Raw genomic sequence first — 18,906 nt, forward strand, 5'->3', positions numbered from 1 at the left:
CGTTGTGTTATAACTGAAGTAGGGGAAATATTACTGTGTCCGAAGCTGACTAATTGGCTCAAGTAAATTCCCTCACTGTAAGAGCACATTCTTTCTTTGTTGGGACTGGGTTGGTAATAAATGGGTTTTAGGTAATTCATTTGTTCCAGAAATAATCAAATTATTCAATAACATAGTTCTGACTGGCGACCTAATCTAATTAAGTAATTGTCTGTCTGTTGGGGTAACTTTTAGCTTTGATTGACAGGATTACGTTGGGTCTTAGGTAGAGCAGGGCTACATAAATAACAGTAATTAATAATTAACTCATCAGTCAAGGTCCTACATAAGAATATATATATATATATATATATATATATATATATATATATATATATATATATATATATATATATATATATATATATATATATATTTATATACATATATATATATATATGTATGTATGTAATATGTATGTATGTATGTATGTATGTATGTGTATATATATATATATATATATATATATATATATATATATATGGATGCATATGTATATACGTATATATTAGTGTGTCGAATATATTTATTGCAAAGACTGAAGTAATCGCATGATTCATTTCATCCTTAATTTGTTGTTTACATCCGATTAGAGTGGTGAATATTCCATTTTGGTGGGTAAGACAAGACAATTAAAAATAACTCAAGTTAATGCGCTCCCTAAACAAGTATATAATTTACCCTTGTCGAAAATGTACACGAAGCCATTAAGTTGCGGAGCGAATCCTCTGTGCAAATAATGTAATCAAAGCCGTATATAAATAGGAAAGACATTTTTAGACGACTGAAGTAGAGAGAAGGGTAGGAATTAATGGCCTGTACATTTAACAATTATTTCCAAGAGGGTTAAAAAGGCTGTCTGCCCCTTTGCGTGCAATTGCTGTTTCCAGAGGGAGAGAATGGAGTCATATGTTTGGAAGGGTTCACGAATACCTAAATATATTACCAACATAATCATAAAGGAGAGGGAGATGATTCTGGGATGCTGATGGCCGAGATGAACATATAGCCCGTGGAATCCTGCGATGCTTTGTTTTTATTCACAGTTTTACTATTTGCCGTATTCTTAGTTTTCTTGTGTGTTCTTTATTCGTTAATGACGTTTGGTGAAGTGTATGGTTGTGGCACTGACCTATTTTGATTTTCATATATTTTTTTATTCCATTTTCTTTCCTAATATTTGTGTTGCGACTGTTGTAACTGCCTTCTTTGTTTTCAGATTCCCATTTTTCCTTCTTCTTCTCCTTCTTCTTCTTCTTCTTCTTCTTCTTACACATCCAAAGTGGACTTATACTCGTATTATGTGCAGTTTTATTATTACTTTGATTCTTATTCAGACTATGACCTTGGGTAGCACAGTCATATGCTAAAATAGAACCTCGGAATTGTAAATAGGGGTACACCATGATGAGCAACTAAATTTACAGATACAGGACTTTTTTTTCCACGAGAGCAAAAGGTAAATAAACTCTAACTGAGATCTACTACTAGACTACGAGATTTAATTTGAAAAATCTGCCTAAATTCTAAGTATCTCTGACGATGTGAGTGTGGAGTTATAAAATTTAACGTAGTAGCTCTAAAATGGTGTGTAACTATTGTCATTATTAGCTGCAAAAACATGAAAATGACAAAAATTTTCTTGCTAACAATAAACATTTTATTGTCAGCTAACAGAACTTTGTCCCTCGATATTAAGAAATGTAACGGTAGGGAAATTCTGTACAGAAATATTAAATATTTAAAAAAATTTTAAGGAAAAGGCAAAGGTTTATAAAACCATTTTTATATTAAAACTGAATGATAAATTTTCATAAATCAGTTTAGCGAGACAATTGATTCACATTACTAGCTGCCTATTTCCAAACTGAAAAAGAGGATGCAACATTGAAGCATTATTAAGAAGCATTTTCTCTGTCGTTACCCTTTCCCATTATTCAGGAACATTAATGTGAACTGAGAAGAGTTTGAAACATTGTTTTTTGGTGATGGAAATAAACGGGAAAGTGCTGTCTGTTGTTGTTGTTCTCCGCCTCCTGATTAGAATGAAGTTTTCTTCCAACCCTTTAGTATTGGAAGGCATTGTTATTATTATTATTATTATTATTATTATTATTATTATTATTATTATTATTATTATTATTATTATTTACATGTACATTAATTTAGAGGCGTTAAGGGGTAAAAACCTTTGAAGGACGATGATGTTAGAGAAGAAGAGTAAAACCAAATATAAACGAGAGACTGTTGAAACGCGTTCCCTCTTTCTCTCTCTTTCTCTGAGGCTTTTCATACAAAATGGGATGCAAAGAAAGGGAGCAAGAGGAGCCTTTTGTGAATGGCTAAGAAATGTAAGGAAAAGAGGAGATGGTGAATAACTCGCAGCATGAGTAAACAAATTTACATAGGAAGAATTTGATGACGTCGAAATGACTTTTGGCAGTGGAGTAATGGTGGCTCACACGCAGCCTCCTTTTATTTACTTCTTTGTTTGTTGTTATACTTTTTTTAAAGGTTTCCTTAACCGTCTTTTGTTCTATTTTAATATGATGTTATTTCACCCACTATTCGTATGACGGAATCTTAGTTGAGGAGAAAATTGAAATGTTAATTGCAGGATATTTGCTCCGATAAGGTGTCAGAATCGTCCCCTGAAGAATGGTATGCCATTATCGTCGTATTCAATGGGGCAGGGAAGAATGCACCAAATTCCGGAATTTGTAGTTAGAGAGAAGAAAGGTTGATCGGAAGAAGGATCGACCTTTATCATCCTTATGTCATGATCCCCACACACTACGTTTGGGAACATGTAGAAAAGTGATTCCAGGATTTTATGGTTATGGAGAAAGAAACCTATCAATCAGCTAAATCAGTCACCATAACTGTTTGGTCTCCAAGGGGAAGTGAAGCCTTTTTATCGGCTTCTTTAATTATATCACTGTAGGCGTTACTTGGTCTTTGAAGCGTCCCCTAACTGCAACCCCTTTTATTCCTTTTACTCTACCTCCCTTCATATTCTCTTTCTTACATCTCATTTTCCACTTTCTCCTAACAATTGTTTCATAGTGCAACTGTGAGGTTTTCCACCTGTTACACCTTTCAAACCTTCTTACTGTCAGTTTCCCTTTCAGAGCTGAATGACCTCATAGGTCCCAGCGCTTGCCTTTGGCCTTAAACTTTATATTTTATTCTATTCTATTCTTTGATTAAGTGGTGGTGAATCGAGGCCCATTTTATAGTACAGGTGAATGAGCTGCCGAATTGTATGAATGAAGCTTTAATTTTGTGAATGACTGAGATATAATTTTCTAATACCATGATGTAAATGGCTGTTAATTAATTAGGGCAGGAAAAATTAGCGCTGTTTTTAAATAGATTTAACCCATAAAAACTGGTATTTATGTCGCTGATGATATTAGTTTAAGTGCGAATGAGACTTCTACAAACGGTTTGGTGAGGTAAATACCCAGCCATCTTGATAATTTTATTATGAGCGAGTTAGAAGCTATAAAATTTCATTGATTAGAAATGGTTTGTGTTTCCAACAATTCAGAAGGCATGACTCGTATCTCTGCGACTTATCTTTCAAGCTATGTAAATATTTTCTGCACAACAGAATAATACTAATAAGGTGAATTTCTTACAAGAATGGGAGTAATTGGCGTTGGTAATAGTGTCTAACATGACTTTTAATAGTGAACCGCCTCTTCTGGCCGAATAGCAGTAACCACCTACCCATTATGAGTAAGAGGGAAACATTGGCCAAGAGGTAGAAAAGTGAACTAGAGAGAAACTAGGAATAAAGATTACAGCAAACCCACTTGGCATCTTTGTCAGCACTTCAGTTCTCTTGTTTTTAAACAGTTTTAGATAAAGGCGAGAAAGGTAGCTGGCAGATTTTAGAGATATTTTAGATTGATGGATGTGTCCAGGGAGATAAAAGTTTAGTGAGACTATAGAACTGACACTGCTTCATTGTTACTGTAATAAAAGGGGACTCAAGCACGTCAGTGCCAGAAAACCCTTCACTTTTATGGTCAAAGAAAACATAAAAGTTTATATGTTGTATCTTTATACACAAACAGTCATATGTATATTTCCTTTCAACACCAAGACTTGTCCCATGACAGTTGGATGCTCCCAAAGACACAAAATACAACGATCATTGCCACGTTCATACTTTTGTTGATGAGTCGTGGATGGACCCTTTCATAAAATTTGTGCATCAGTGTTCTAGATCCTCCGTTCAAAATACTTCCGAATTGTACACGCTTCTATGGAACTTATAGTCCTTCATTCTTTCATCAAACCAAACCCTTTAAAAAAGCTAATCAATCCTTTCACCTTCGTTAAATCTTTTTACCATTTCTTCTTGTCTCCACATTTCTCACCATCTCCATCTTTTTATGCTACATATACTAATCAAACAATTCATCTCTCTCTCTCTCTCTCTCTCTCTCTCTCTCTCTCTCTCTCTCTCTCTCTCTCTCTCTCTCTATATATATATATATATATACATATATATATATATATATGTATATATATATATACACATATATATATATACACGTAATATTGTATATATATATATATATATATATATATATATATATATATATATATATATATATATATATAGGTCCGAGTTGGTTTAGTTATGTAGTGGAAAAACTGAAATCATGAATATATGGTACTGAAAATGCACAAGGATTGTCTGAATGAAGTCATGGTTGCCAAAGCATGTGGATAAGTTTAAATATTTAGGTACTTATTTAGATAAGAATGGTTCTCTGAGCGCAGAATTTATGGAAAGGTTGAAAAAGGCTCATCAGGCAATGGAAATGCTTAAAATTATTTGGAATAATAGCAATTTTTCTGTGCATACAAAAATCAAAATTTATAAAGGTAATGGTTAGGTATTTTTGACTTATGGGCATAAGTCATGGTGCTGCAACACAGAGACTTCGGATAATAAATTCTAGCATTTGAAAATAAGGCAACTCAGAGGAATATTTGGAATTAATGGGGATATGATATCAAATAGCAGAATTAGAGAAGTAACGAGGTGCAGCTGGTCGATGGGCTATGTTAGGTTCTCACGCGGGAAATGGCTGGGCCTTGTGTATAGAGGACAGGGAATAGTACGAGATACACCAGGGTGCGTAGCCAGCAATATGGTAGAAGAGAGGTAGAGAGGTGGCAAAAGGATACATGGTTGAGACAATGAGACTGGAAAGCAGGAGATGAGTGTTGGGGGAGATCTTGGGGGGAGTTAGCCCAGGACAGAATGTGGTGGCATTAGTTTCATCGAAGACTATGCATCCTCGTGGGTGCTGCAAAAGATGATATATACATATATATATTATATATATATATATATATATATATATATATATATATATATATATATATATATATATATATATATATATATATATATATAATATATATATATATACATGTGTGTGTCTTATTTTCAGTTGGAGTGTGTGGGCCTAGAATGTGTTACCAGCTTTTCTGCAATTGCGTAATGTTGTGCTCACTACAGTTGACTAATTGCCAGGTATATAACTAAATTACCTGGTTAAAAGAGGCAGTCTTGCCTTTTCAGGGAACTGAACTTTAGCCGTTTCGCTGCTTATGCGAGTAGTACGATGTGCATGTTAGCGTGTGGTGAATAGGTTCTGTGGAAGAGTTGTTTGAACAGAAAGGCCAATTACCCAGGGAGCAAGATTTGTGCTCAAGATAGAAGAGAAGGACTCTTTGGTTACGGAAGATAGATGCAATGCTGATGAGCCCTCCTTGTTATGCAAAGTGCCTCACGACGGCCGTGATTTTTGTACATAACGACGGAAATTTATATTTTGATAAAGTTAGACAGATGATAGAAGAACGAATAGGCGAAGAACAAGGTGAATGGATCAGGTATTTGATATGAAACATTTATGCGAGAAATTTGAAAGTAAGGAAATCGTTGTACGTGGCATTCACTGACACTGAATATCTTACTATAGAAACGACAAAAGGAAATATGGAAGGTGTTGATGATGTATGTTATGGAAAGTAAAGTTGATGACGGTTAAAAGTTTTTGTGATCGAAGCGAAGCATCTGTTAGAATATGTAAATGGGAGAGAGAGTGGTTTGGTGTGAAAGTGGCTTTGAGATAAAGGATTTTCAAGTCTCATTAATATTTACTTCTTGATGGATGTGATGTGAGAGGTTATAGATTGGGCAGTGGAAATATTTGTAATATTTGTACGAAGCGTCAGTAATATTGAAAGGGTGAGAAATGTGATGCATAGGTGCTAAAAAGTTAGTGTAAGCGGAAGGATGGACAAGATGTTTTTAGATTGTATGAGCTTCTGAAGAGAATAGAGGACGATAGGTTGGCGAAAAGAATGTATAATTCAGAGGTGTCAGTTGAGCGGACGAGCGGAAGGCCTATAGAGAGCGGTGGATAAATGACTTGAGAGAGGTATTGTAAAGGAAGGGTATCAATGAATGTTGGTATCTTCGACGTGCTGCTAGTGGATCTACTGTGCAGTTATAAGAGCTGCTACAGTAGATGGCGAATCTAGCAGTGATAATTATTTATTCTCTTTCGGTCTCGTTCTCTCCTCCTGGAACCGCTACTTATAAGCAGATATACATACACACCGGCGTATATTTTTAGTTAAAATTAATATACTCTTCAAGTTGTCAGCTATGAACAACATAGCGATGATTAATCAATCAAGTGTGTATTATCAGAGACACCGTGATTACCAATGAGCAAATGATCATGAAAGGTCGGTGGGGCAGAACCCAGGTGCAACAGATGAAAGCAAGTGGCAATTTTCCCGACAGCGTTGGATGCTGATGCTCTCAGGCGGAAGGCAGATTGCAACGTTACTTTAAAATGCGATGCTGGGTTGCCTTAGTTAGACTCATTTATTGCTCGACTTTCATATTTTATGCAATTGCATGCTTATTAATGTGCGTTTATTTATGCGTTGTTTTCGTGTATTTTAATCCTTCTTTTCTCCTTGCGCTAGATTTTCGCTTTGTGGAATTGTTCAACTTTATGCCTTTTTCAGGCTCCTACGATAAGAAAGGTTACACATTTTGAATAATAATAATAATAATAATAATAATAATAATAATAATAATGAAGGGAAACCGAAGATAGCGAGATACTTCAATACAGCAAATCAATAGGAGAGGCCAATAGGTAGAGAAACCTCCGGATATAACAAACAAGTTAATGAAGAGCAGATAAAAAATAAACGAAAAGATAAATGGGAATCAGAGAGTAGAAAGCGATAGTCTCCGCTATAATAAATATATAAAAAAAGTGGTGAATCAAATCAACGGTTAGACGCTGAAGAAATTCGACAAATTAGAGACGATTAGCTAATGAAAAATGGATGATCTGTTGAGAACCCCCTTTATTGAGGAGCAACTGAAGAGTGAAGTGGAAAAAGAAAACAATTTCCCAATTAAATAATTCGTCCATAACCATAAACTCATATACCGTAATTGGCTTCTGGCAATAAACGCAAATACGCTGCGTTGTAATTACCGGTCTGTTGTATTTACCTTTAATTTCAGTAAGGGGAGGAAGAATTTGTTCTGGAATATTTCGAGTATTTACGTTTTTAAATAAGGATGATGATAATAGGAGACTTATTATTTTAGTAAAATTAGGAGTATAAGATGTTATTTTAAATTACAAGTAGTCTCATTTATCGTAGTGCTGTTATTACTGACTCTGTCATCATTACAGTGGAATCATATATAAATATATATGTATGTATAGTATATATATATATATATATATATATATATATATATATATATATATATATATATATATATATATATATATATATTTCTGTATTATGTGTGTGTGTATATACATATATCTATATAATATGTATATAATATATATATATATATATATATATATACAGTATATATATATATATATATATATATATATATATATATATATATATATATATATATAATATATATATATATATAAAGGAAATACAGGCAGGACAGCAAATCAGACATATCGAGTGAGGGCAGTGAAACAGGCTGGTACATAAAGCATCTTTATTTGAGCCGACGTTTCAAGACAAGTCTCATTTTCAAGGCTGCAATAAAAGAATAAATATTGAGAATACATATAAAATATACAAAAATCTCTTTAAAAACATTTGTACATAACCATAATTTATGCGTTGCGGGGGGGTACCAACCTAAATAGAAGGGAGAAGGAGGGCGACTGGAACACGGGTAAGTGAAAAGCGAGGAAGACAGTTACGACAGGTAGAGAAGGGGTGGAGGAGTTTTGGGCATTCAACAATGGTACTGTCTGTTTGATAATTAACGATTCCAGAATAGAGAGTGCTAGCTCGGAAGAGGCTCTTATAATGATTTTAAATTGATCGTATTCAGTGTTATTACCACATATTTTGGCATCCTCTACATATTTTGGCATGCTCCCTGATATTTGAAAATTCGGGATTACTTAGTTTATTGCCCGTTCGATAGCTCACACCTTTGTGAGAATCGGCGCGAACCTTAAGAAATCTTTGGGTGCAACCCACGTAAGTTCCTCGACAACACCGAGGACAATCATATTTATACACCACTTTTACTGGTTTAGGATCCAACTTTTATAGCAGCTGTTTTTTTTAATTTTAAACTAAATGCTTTGTCTACTCTTTTATATAGAGCCTTCCATTTATCCTCGAACTGGCATGTTTTTAATAAGGAAATACAATTTTTACACTGTTTTATCACCAACAATTATTTTCCATCAAACCTATTTTTTCAATATGTGAGGAAAAATATTGAGGACAACTTCATGCCAAAGTACAAATTCCAACTGTTCCAAACTGGAGTCTATGCAGTGTTCCATTTGTACATGATAAAACTTTTTAGCCAAAGATTTCTCAAAATTATTTCTAATCACTAAGGAGACGTAGAAATTAATCTAATTCAAGAATCCCTTGAAAGTGGTTCTTTATTCAATAGTAAAGACCGTTTAAGCGACCTTATGACGTCTGGGGTGGTGTATAAATATGATTGTCCTCGGTGTTGTCGAGGAACTTAGGTTACTAAAGACTGTAAGGTTCGCGCCGATTCTCACAAAGGTGTGAGCTATCGAACGGGCAATAAATAAGTAAGCCCAATTTTCAAATATCAGGAGCATGCCAAAAAAATGTGGTAATAACATTGAACGATCAATTTAAAATCATTACAAGAGCCTCTTCCGAGCTAGCACTCTCTATTCTGGAATCGTTGGTATCAAACAGACAGTACCATTTGTTGAATGCCCAAGACTCCTCACCCTCTACCTGTCGTAACCGTCTTCCTTGCTTTTCACTTACCCGTATTCCAGTCGCCCTCCTTCTCCCTTCTATATAGGTTGGTAACCCCCAACACATAAACTATGGTTATGTACAAGTGTTTTTAAAAGATTTTTGTATATTTTATATGTATTCTCCAATATTTATTCTTTATGCACCTTGCCAAGTAGAGACTTGTTGTCTTGAAACGTCGGCTCAAATAAAGATGCTTTTATGTACCAGTCTGTTTTCACTATCCCTCAATTTCTATATATATATATATATATATATATATATATATATATATATATATATATATATATATATATACATCCTCATTGTCATTCACTTTTGAACTAGGTTATTTATTGAACATCACAGAGTCACCGCAGGTTTACTGCATTACTTGTAATAATATCATAAACTGTCTTTTTAAAACTTTGGATAGCCTGTTACTTAATCGACCGGGATCCACCCAGTTTCTCATGAAATTAGTCCCTCACTTACAATAACCCATTTCCACCGCCCTTCTCACTCACAAAAGAAAAAACCGGGCAGATTACAGAAGTCTTTCTCATCATCCTTCCTGGATGTCATGAATGGTGTAATAACGATCCAGTTTTCCCCTGCCGCAGCTGTTATAGATCATAGTTATTTATAAAACGGGCCAGGGCAGGCATCTCTGTCCCGCGTCAGGTCAAGCTATGCATTTTTAAAGAGGCCTGAGAGCTCCCTGGTCCCAGATCAGGCCAGAGGACTGAGGAGAAAGCGAGGGTTGAGAGAAGCTGCGTGTCAAGGAAGGAGCTGTTAATTCTGATTTGAATTGCTTTGTTTTGGTTAATGAAAAGAAGTCGGCAGATGAAAACGACGTGAATGAGGTCTGAGAAAAAGTGGGAAGAGCAAGATAACGCATTTAACTTCTTTTTAGTTTTCTGAGAAGAAAACTGTTTTGCCGGCTTTGTCTGTCCGTCCGCACTTTTTTTGTCCGCACTTGTTACTGTTCGCCCTCAGATCTTAAAAACTTCTGAAGCTAGAGAGCTGCGAATTGGTATGTTGATCATCCACCCTCCAATGGTCAAGCATACCAAATTTCAGCCCTCTAGCCTCTGTAGTTATTATTTTATTTAAGGTTCAAGTTGGGCATAATTCTGCTTCTAGCAACGGTATAGCACAGACCACCACCGGGCCGTGGTTAAACTTTCATGGGCCGCTGCTCATACAACATTATACAGAGACCACTGAGAGATAGATCTATTTTCGGTGGCCTTGATTATACGATGTACAGAAAAGTCGATTGCGCCGAGGAAACTTCGGCGCATTTTAGTTTTCTGTAAAAGGAAGCTATTGTGCCGGCTTTGTCTGTACGTCCGCACTTTTTCTCTCTGTACGTCCGCACTTTTTCTCTCCGCCTTCAGAGCTTAAAAACTACTGAGACTAGTGGGCTGCAAATTGGTATGTTGATCATCCACCCACCAATCATCAAACATACCAAATTGCAGCCCTCCAGCCTCAGTAGTTTTTATTTTATTTAAGGTTAAGGTTAGCTATGGATCGTGCGTCTGGCACCACCGAGTCGAGTTCCGGAATCGTCGCCGACACACCTTCAATTGACCGCATCTGGGGAGCATCTGAGCGCTGCCCGGTCGTGGCTGAGAGTTTCCTACTTAAGCACATCGAGAGTTTCATACAGCACTATACATTGTACAGAAAACTCGATTGCGGCGAAGAAACTTCGGCTCATTTTTTTACTTGTATCTCTTTATGACAATACCATCCTCCGTCAGCCCAGGAACAGAATTTATTCTATACAGAAGGCAAAGTAGATTTCACAACTTCGTCTGTTTGTGTGTGTGTATTATTATATATATATATATATATATATATATATATATATATATATATATATATATATATATATATATATGTATATATATATATGTGTGTGTGTGTGTGTGTGTGTGTGTGTATGTATGTATGTATGTATGTATGTATGAACATATACACATATTTATTGTGTGAGTGTGCGTACATGTGTGTGCATTTCTTCATGACCTATTTTTATGTGGAATGAACCAGATTAAAGAGGCAAAGAGAAACCAAACAGTTATCCTTAGATTGTTAAATGTACGATAAACCCCATACTACCCAACACTTTGTATACCTTCTTAAATATTTGGACTTGGAGAGAATTTATAAATATGGTTATTGAGCGTAAAATTGCATGTTACATTTATATAAGCACTCTTTTTTTTGTAACAGGAAAATAAACCAAAAAAATTAGGTAAAAACATTAAAATTTAATTAGAATTGTAGGAATCTTTTTCTAGTTTATATGTTGACATAAAATTTTTAAAATGATCTTTGTTCTTGGCGTAAAACTGAATCAGGAAAGCGTCTAAAATTATTGCTTCCAGTATTTTAGGTACTGCTTACATTTGCCATGGTCTCATTATTTCCATCTTTAGATCTTGGTTCTTGTTCATTGTTCTCTTCCTCTGTCTTCAACTCTTTTTCGGGTTTTCTTATTTACCAGGATTAGGAAGGTCGGGTCAGACCTTACTCGTGGAATGGATTCAAATCCTGGCATGTTAGGTGAGAGTGAGGCTAGTGTAACGAAGTATCACGAAGAAATACAATTATGTTAAAAAAAGAAGAAATGAATCATGAGACCATGCAGTTAACATTTTCAAAGCAACAGGATATTTTTAGCCAGTAGACAGTATATGTGTGTGTGTATATATATATATATATATATATATATATATATATATATATATATATATATATATATATATATATATATATATATATATATATATATATATATATATATACAATATATATAATTACATATATATATATATATATATATATATATATATATATATATATATATATATATATATATATATATATATATATATATATATATATATATATATATTTCTCTCACGAGTTGAAAGGTATCACTGGCTTAATATTAGAAATTTATGTTAATGTTATATAGGTTGCAGAATATATACTTTTGAATTGGTTGAGTTTTCATGCTTCGCATCTGTCTGATATTCCGCCAGAGAGTGTCAGCCGTGACCAAACATTTTTGTTTTCAGACTCGTTCGGGTTTTGTTGCTTCTTTCCACTGCTTGTCTTCTTCCTCCATTCTGTAATTCAGTAGCTTTTTGATGTCTTTCTGGTTTCACAGTTGGATGACATGTACGAACCGGGTATGTCCGGAAGCGATTGGCACCGGTACCGTATACTCATTCACCAAGTTATTTGATTCGGATTACTCTTTCATTACCATCTGTCCTACCCTGCTGACATGTTGCGTACAGGGCGATGCTTCGTACTACAGAAACGCAAGGAAAAGGAGGACAAGGAGAAGAATGAGGCTTAATTTTTATATAAACGTTAGAATTACATGTTCAGATCTTGATAGTCACAGGAATCAAGAAAAGCGGAACAAGATTAGAGTGCTGGAGCCTTTGGTGTGAACACGACTACGTAAATGAATTTGTATTTTATACTGTAGCTTAGCGCTCTGGAACAGTTTTATCTTCGTTTCTGAGTTCCAATACAGCAACAACTAAATGGGCACATTTTTACCAAGTTCCTATATGAGAACCGTAGTTAAGAGAATCAGGGAGAGATTATTACATTCTTTATGAAAATCTTTAGGGGATTAATTCAAAAGTTTAGGAGCTCCAATATATAGATTATTTAGCGCCATTTAAGAGGAAAGAAGTAATTGAATGCCGTCTAGTGGAGGACAGGACGTCGAGGAAGCAATGTTCCTAACGTTATTTGTCAACAAACTGCGAAGGACTGATCAAGAATTAGACGATATTTTTTACTGCGATATGCATTCAGTATTTGGGTTTCCCTGACTGTCTTGGTTTCCTTCAATGCAAAAAGGCAAAAGTTTTGCGTTTTATACTTTCCCTCCTTCCTTCCTTCCTCCCTTCCTGCCCGAGTCAGTGTTTGTGCGAAAACGCGAAAACAAGCACAGATGCTTCGTTGATCATAGCTCCCTTTTCGGAAAGAATTCGTCGTCCCTCTTACCCTGAGGTATTCTCATGAAAGGCGGAGAGAGAGAAGAGTGGAATGGAGATATGGTCTGAGATATCTTGCATTCCTCTCGAAGAGAAAAGATATGTGTATCGCTTGTGGAGAGGAGAGTGGCGCAGAAGAAGCATGCTATGTAAAACGAGATTCTGTCAGTATTCGCTGTCAGTGTCTGCTTTCAGATTTAATCTTTGAATGTTTCAAGCGACTTGACAGTTATCGTGTTCTTTATGTCTTTTATTTTTACTGGCCCAAATTATTCTTCTGCTGGAGGAAGCCCTTGTTTTTCTTGTGGGATACTTTATTCCTTCCCCGGTGGGGCTTTGCTTTTCTGTTGAGACGACTTGTTTTTATTCATGAACGCCATAATTATGTCATTGTGGAATAATGAATTTATTTCAGAACTAGCAGGTTCTCTTTAGGTATGATCTTTCCATCTTCGGCCATGGATTATGTATAATTCTGGGAAGGCTCGTGTTCCCCTTTAATTCGGCTTATTGCTTTCCTGGATTCAGTAATTTAAGCTCTTGGAGTGTTCGCGGCATTCTCAGAAAAGCTTGGGTGTGCCATGACGGGGCTTGTTTTTACTTGAGAAAAACCTGTCTCCGTCACCAGAGTAACATGCCGATCTCGTGAAATCGTATATTATTTCCGGGAAAGCATGTTACAGAGCTAGTGTTCCCCCCATCCCCCCACTCTTCTTTTAGCGGCATATTTCCTTCTTGGAAAAGGTGCTGTTCCATTGCGAGCTTACTCTGTACTTTCTGAAAGGACAAATTTGCTTCCTAAGTGGTTTGTTCCGACTGGAACAATGGGTAGGACGGCCAAGTAGTGCCGTTGTCTAGACAGGTCTAAAAAAAAAAAGTTGCAGAAATTTTCAGGTGGCGGAATCTCCTGAAGTCTTACAAAGGGATATTTCTCGCCTGGAAAGGGAAGTTTGTTTTGAAATGGTTTGTTCCTCTCCTGGAAAGGGTTATTTCTCTCCTGCAATGACATTTCTGTTTTTGAAACGTAGTTTCTTGATCAGGAAGAGATTTTTTCTAAAGAGCTCAGTAGCAAAACGAAATGGGAAGGAAAATAGCATTTATCATCTTTAGGAATCAGCGGAAAAGAAAGTATCATGAAAAGAAAGTATCATGAAATCGAATTCAGTCCACACTTCTCAGAAATGAAAGGCTGAAAGGACCTTTCATCAAAAAAGAGAAACGAACTCCTTGTATTATGTTTTTACAGTGTTAACCCATTCACACTTTACGGAGGGAGACCTTATATTTAGTGTCAAAACTTTTGGAGCTTAAGACTCTCTCCAGCACCTTCAGATGATGAAACTTCAAACAGCCATGTTTTGGGGGAAGAAGGATATTTTTGTTATGCCTTTCTTTCCCTTCTGCCACAATGTACTTATAATTTTGGATAGAAACAGAAACAGATTGGTACGTGAACTCGTTTCAAGTTGTTTTAGGAAACGGAAGATAGGTAGGGGATTCCACCGAGTTTGTCCAATGATTCTCTTTAACTGTAGAATTCCACGGGCATATCAAAATGATGGATGGATGTTGGGGCTTTAGTAGAAGGGAGTGGGTGACGAACGATTCGAAAACGAACCGGGAAAGATATTGCTGTAAGAGATCTGTTCCTGTGAGACAGGAAAATTCTAACAGGCGAGCATTAGACATGGTAGTTTGTCTACAACGATGAATAAAATAAAGGAGAATCTAGACAAGTGGATATGTCACACAATGTTCTTAAGTAGTAAGTCGGACTTAATTTAAGTCGTCTTTCCTCTTAAAGAATTCTTAGATTTCCACAATGACATTATATTCAAAGACAGCACATATAGTTATTTCGTTTTGCTGACTGAAATGGATTGATGTGCATGTCATTTCTTATACCGAAATATTGGTAAAACGCACAAAAAAGCTTGAGTAATTTTTCAGTAGAAAAATCAATTCGACGAACGTGCGCTTCATCGTCATACAGCGATCTATTTTTGAAATTGTGATGTAACAGGCTGGAAACACGTCTGAATGGAGCGCCCCTGGGAAAAAAGGAATGCTTGGGACGGGTAGGAAGATAACATCAAACCTAAAATTAGAGGCGTCTGCAGTAACTGATTTATCTATAAATGAATGAAGAACTCGGAAAAAGAGATAGGTATTTTTTTCCCTTTCAGCTGTCATCTCTATAATACAGCTGATACTAGCGAGCGAGAAGAAAAAAAATTCTGTTAAAGTTTCGTTACGGAAATTAATTTTACTCCACGTTTTTTCGACCGATGGTTGAGCTTTAACGTTCATTTTAGATTAATATAATATAATATAATATTATATATATATATGTGTGTGTGAGTGAGAGTGCATACATGCATACATATTCTATAACATATTTATTGTCATATGCCTGTTATTTTTTAGATTTTGTGGTAGATGAAAGGTACAGCCTCCCGGTTTCTCCACTAACCTTCAGGGATGAGAGTAGCTCTAGCTCCCCCCTTATGTGACTCTGCAAAAGGGTATCATTACCTCACAAACTGCACACTGCAAACCTCACCCATCCACCTCCACTAACTTCTCTGACCCAATAACGCACGATTTATGAGCTTAATTTATGTATTTACGCTTTACCAGGGATAATGATATAAACTCACCAATGTATGCCAAAAACCCAATGTATACGCATGTGTATTTGTAAGTATACGTGCATACGTATCTAAAATGCCATTACTGTTGCACACTGCTTTTTTTACCAACCTTGCTTAAACTGAACTGACCCACCCTCGCTTAACCTGACTCAAGTCCAGCTGGGCGAAAGAACATGTAAGGTTTTACATTTTGTCTCATATGAACCTTCATATGAAGTGAGCAACATAGTAACTAGAGGATGTAGTTTCTATGGTTCCGCATGGCTCAATAATTTTTATATCATATGCATAGGATGAGTGGTGTGACGTTGAAAAGAAGATTAAACCAAAATTATCGTATGATGCAAAATATGGGCAATGAACTGAAACTCCAACCAAACTCAAAGCATGATTCTTAGCTGTTGACCACCTTGGATCGTCCCGCCCAGATCTTTTCATTGATAGTGTTTTTAAAGATATGCAACTCATTGAAAATTCCATGTATCATTCTTGACTAAAAGTTGACTTTTTAGAAATATTTCTGGTTTATCTTTTTGCTACTTCACAGAAAATCAGTACGCTGAGAAAATCTTTCAGGTCTTTTGGAGATCTGTCTGTCCAGAGTAAATGTTTTAATTCTTTTATTCATGAATGTTTTGAATGTTGTTTCAGTTTGTTCCTCAGCAGCTGACTCGTATATTAACTTTTGAACAAAAAGATATTTATCTCTGTCACCATCTTTCCCATGCTGTACACGATATAATTCTAGTCATCCTCTGCATTCAAAACTACCCAGACTGTTTTATTCACCTCATAGTAATAAGTATGCGGTTAATTCTAACGCTTTTGCCTTTTCTTCGCAAATATTCAGTACCACATAGTTTTCTAGAAGTTTATACCTGTTGTGGCCTAATTGTGAAGTGAACTTCCTAACCTAATAACTTCAGAAGTTCAGACTTGGTGCAAATGTTTTCACGTGATGCGGAGTGACATGAATTTCAATAGTTTGTTATGTGTATTGTTTATTTTACTTTGCTATTTATCTCATCTGCTTTTCTTTACAATTTCCCTTAATTTATTCCTACTTCTCAGTTCCCTTTTCTCTACTACTTTCTCTATTTAAGCCTTTCGGCTTGTAGTAGTCTGCTTTTCCACAAGGGTTCCATCGTAGCTCGCAATGATAAAAATGATATTAATAATACTTAGTCCTTATTCTGTGCTGATATCGATATTGTTATTATTCGTCTGTCATTCTTGCTTAGAGTGATTATTGTTACTGCCAGTAGAACTGGAATCATTATCAATATCATGTTGAACGCTTACGTTCGGTGAACGCGCTCTCTTTCCTTACCGAGCTTCAAGCGGAAATTTGTTTGCTAATGTTACCCACCTTATAAATGTATAAATGTTTATACACATACGTATTTCCCTAGAGAGAAATTAATCTGCAAGTAGATAAGTGTAATTATTTCTGTTATAATTTCATTAATGCACATGAGGTTATTCAGTTATTTATAAAAAATAAATCAGTAAAAATACAAATAAACAAAGTTAACGGTACGCAAGACGTGCTGTTATCTTGTCAGAATGCCGAGTCATGTGTAGGGGGATACAGGTGAAAATCCCTGTTTACGAGGGTGCTGGAGTTAGGCCCTTTTTCTTGACCTCGGAGATTTGGTACCCCTTTAAAGCAGGTGGAGTGGGAATGATTAGGCTAGGAGCAAGCATAGACCAAGGAAACGTGAGCCGTTAGCCTACCACACAGCCGTTGCCCCTATCCCTCGCTTAATGGGACAGTTAGGTCGATTTTCATCGAAAATTTGCTTGACCTGAGTAGGATTTGAACTACCGATCAACACAGTAGAATTCAGTAGTGATACCAGACAACTACTAGGAACCCGAAGCGCACACAAATATACACATATATCCTGCAACATATACTATTATTTTCTTTCAGTTCAGTCAACTATTTTTAAAACTATTTTTAACTTTTTTTTACTGGAATTCAGGATAAGAATGTTCCCAATTTTATATGGGAAACAATTAAGGTTTAACTGTCTGCATCTCCTATCTGATTATACTTTATTTCAGTAGGATTGTGGCGACATTTTGGATTGTGAGGTTGGTATTTAAAAAAAGCAACAAGGAAAGATATTAACAACAGCCTGCGTAAATTGTGAAGAGGTTGCTGAAATACTGCTAAATGGAGTATCTCATTAGTAAATATAAAAAAATCTATGACGCATTTAAAAGGCCCCTTTTTTCCGCTGCAGAGACATAGGAACATATAACGAAAATGTCTGTTTTGAAGAGTTGTGACTAAAAATGCCGTGATTTATGTCTGATATGACAGAAAGCAATAGTTATGGAAGAGGGAAGACTGAAAGCAGTACGAAGGGTCCCCACAAAAAAAATCAACATGAAGCAAGGCAATAGATGAAGACCTACCCGCGCGAAAATTTAATCAGAAAATGTACTGCACAAGAAGAAGAAGAAGAAGAAGAAGAAGGAGAAGAAGAAGAAGAAGAAGAGAAGGGAAGTTATAAGGAAACTGTGTTAAATCGGGGTTGATTCAGAAGTTAGTGAGTCCTGTTGTTAAGGTTTGAGAAACCTCAGCTACTTTAAATAGTATTGATTTTGTGGTATTAAATTTGTTATTTGAATAAAAGTGGTTTGAATTTTATGGTTTACAGATTTAGAAACTGTATTATAAGGACTGAGCGAATATATTCTACTATTTCATGCCAAATGTGCAGAATCCATTAATTTATTCGGATAAAATTATTGATAAAAAATTTATTAATTATTACAGTTTACAGAATATTCGTTTAAAAAAAATA

The sequence above is a fragment of the Macrobrachium rosenbergii genome, chromosome 3 (genome assembly GCF_040412425.1).
Source record: "Macrobrachium rosenbergii isolate ZJJX-2024 chromosome 3, ASM4041242v1, whole genome shotgun sequence".
Taxonomy (NCBI): Eukaryota; Metazoa; Arthropoda; class Malacostraca; order Decapoda; family Palaemonidae; genus Macrobrachium; species Macrobrachium rosenbergii.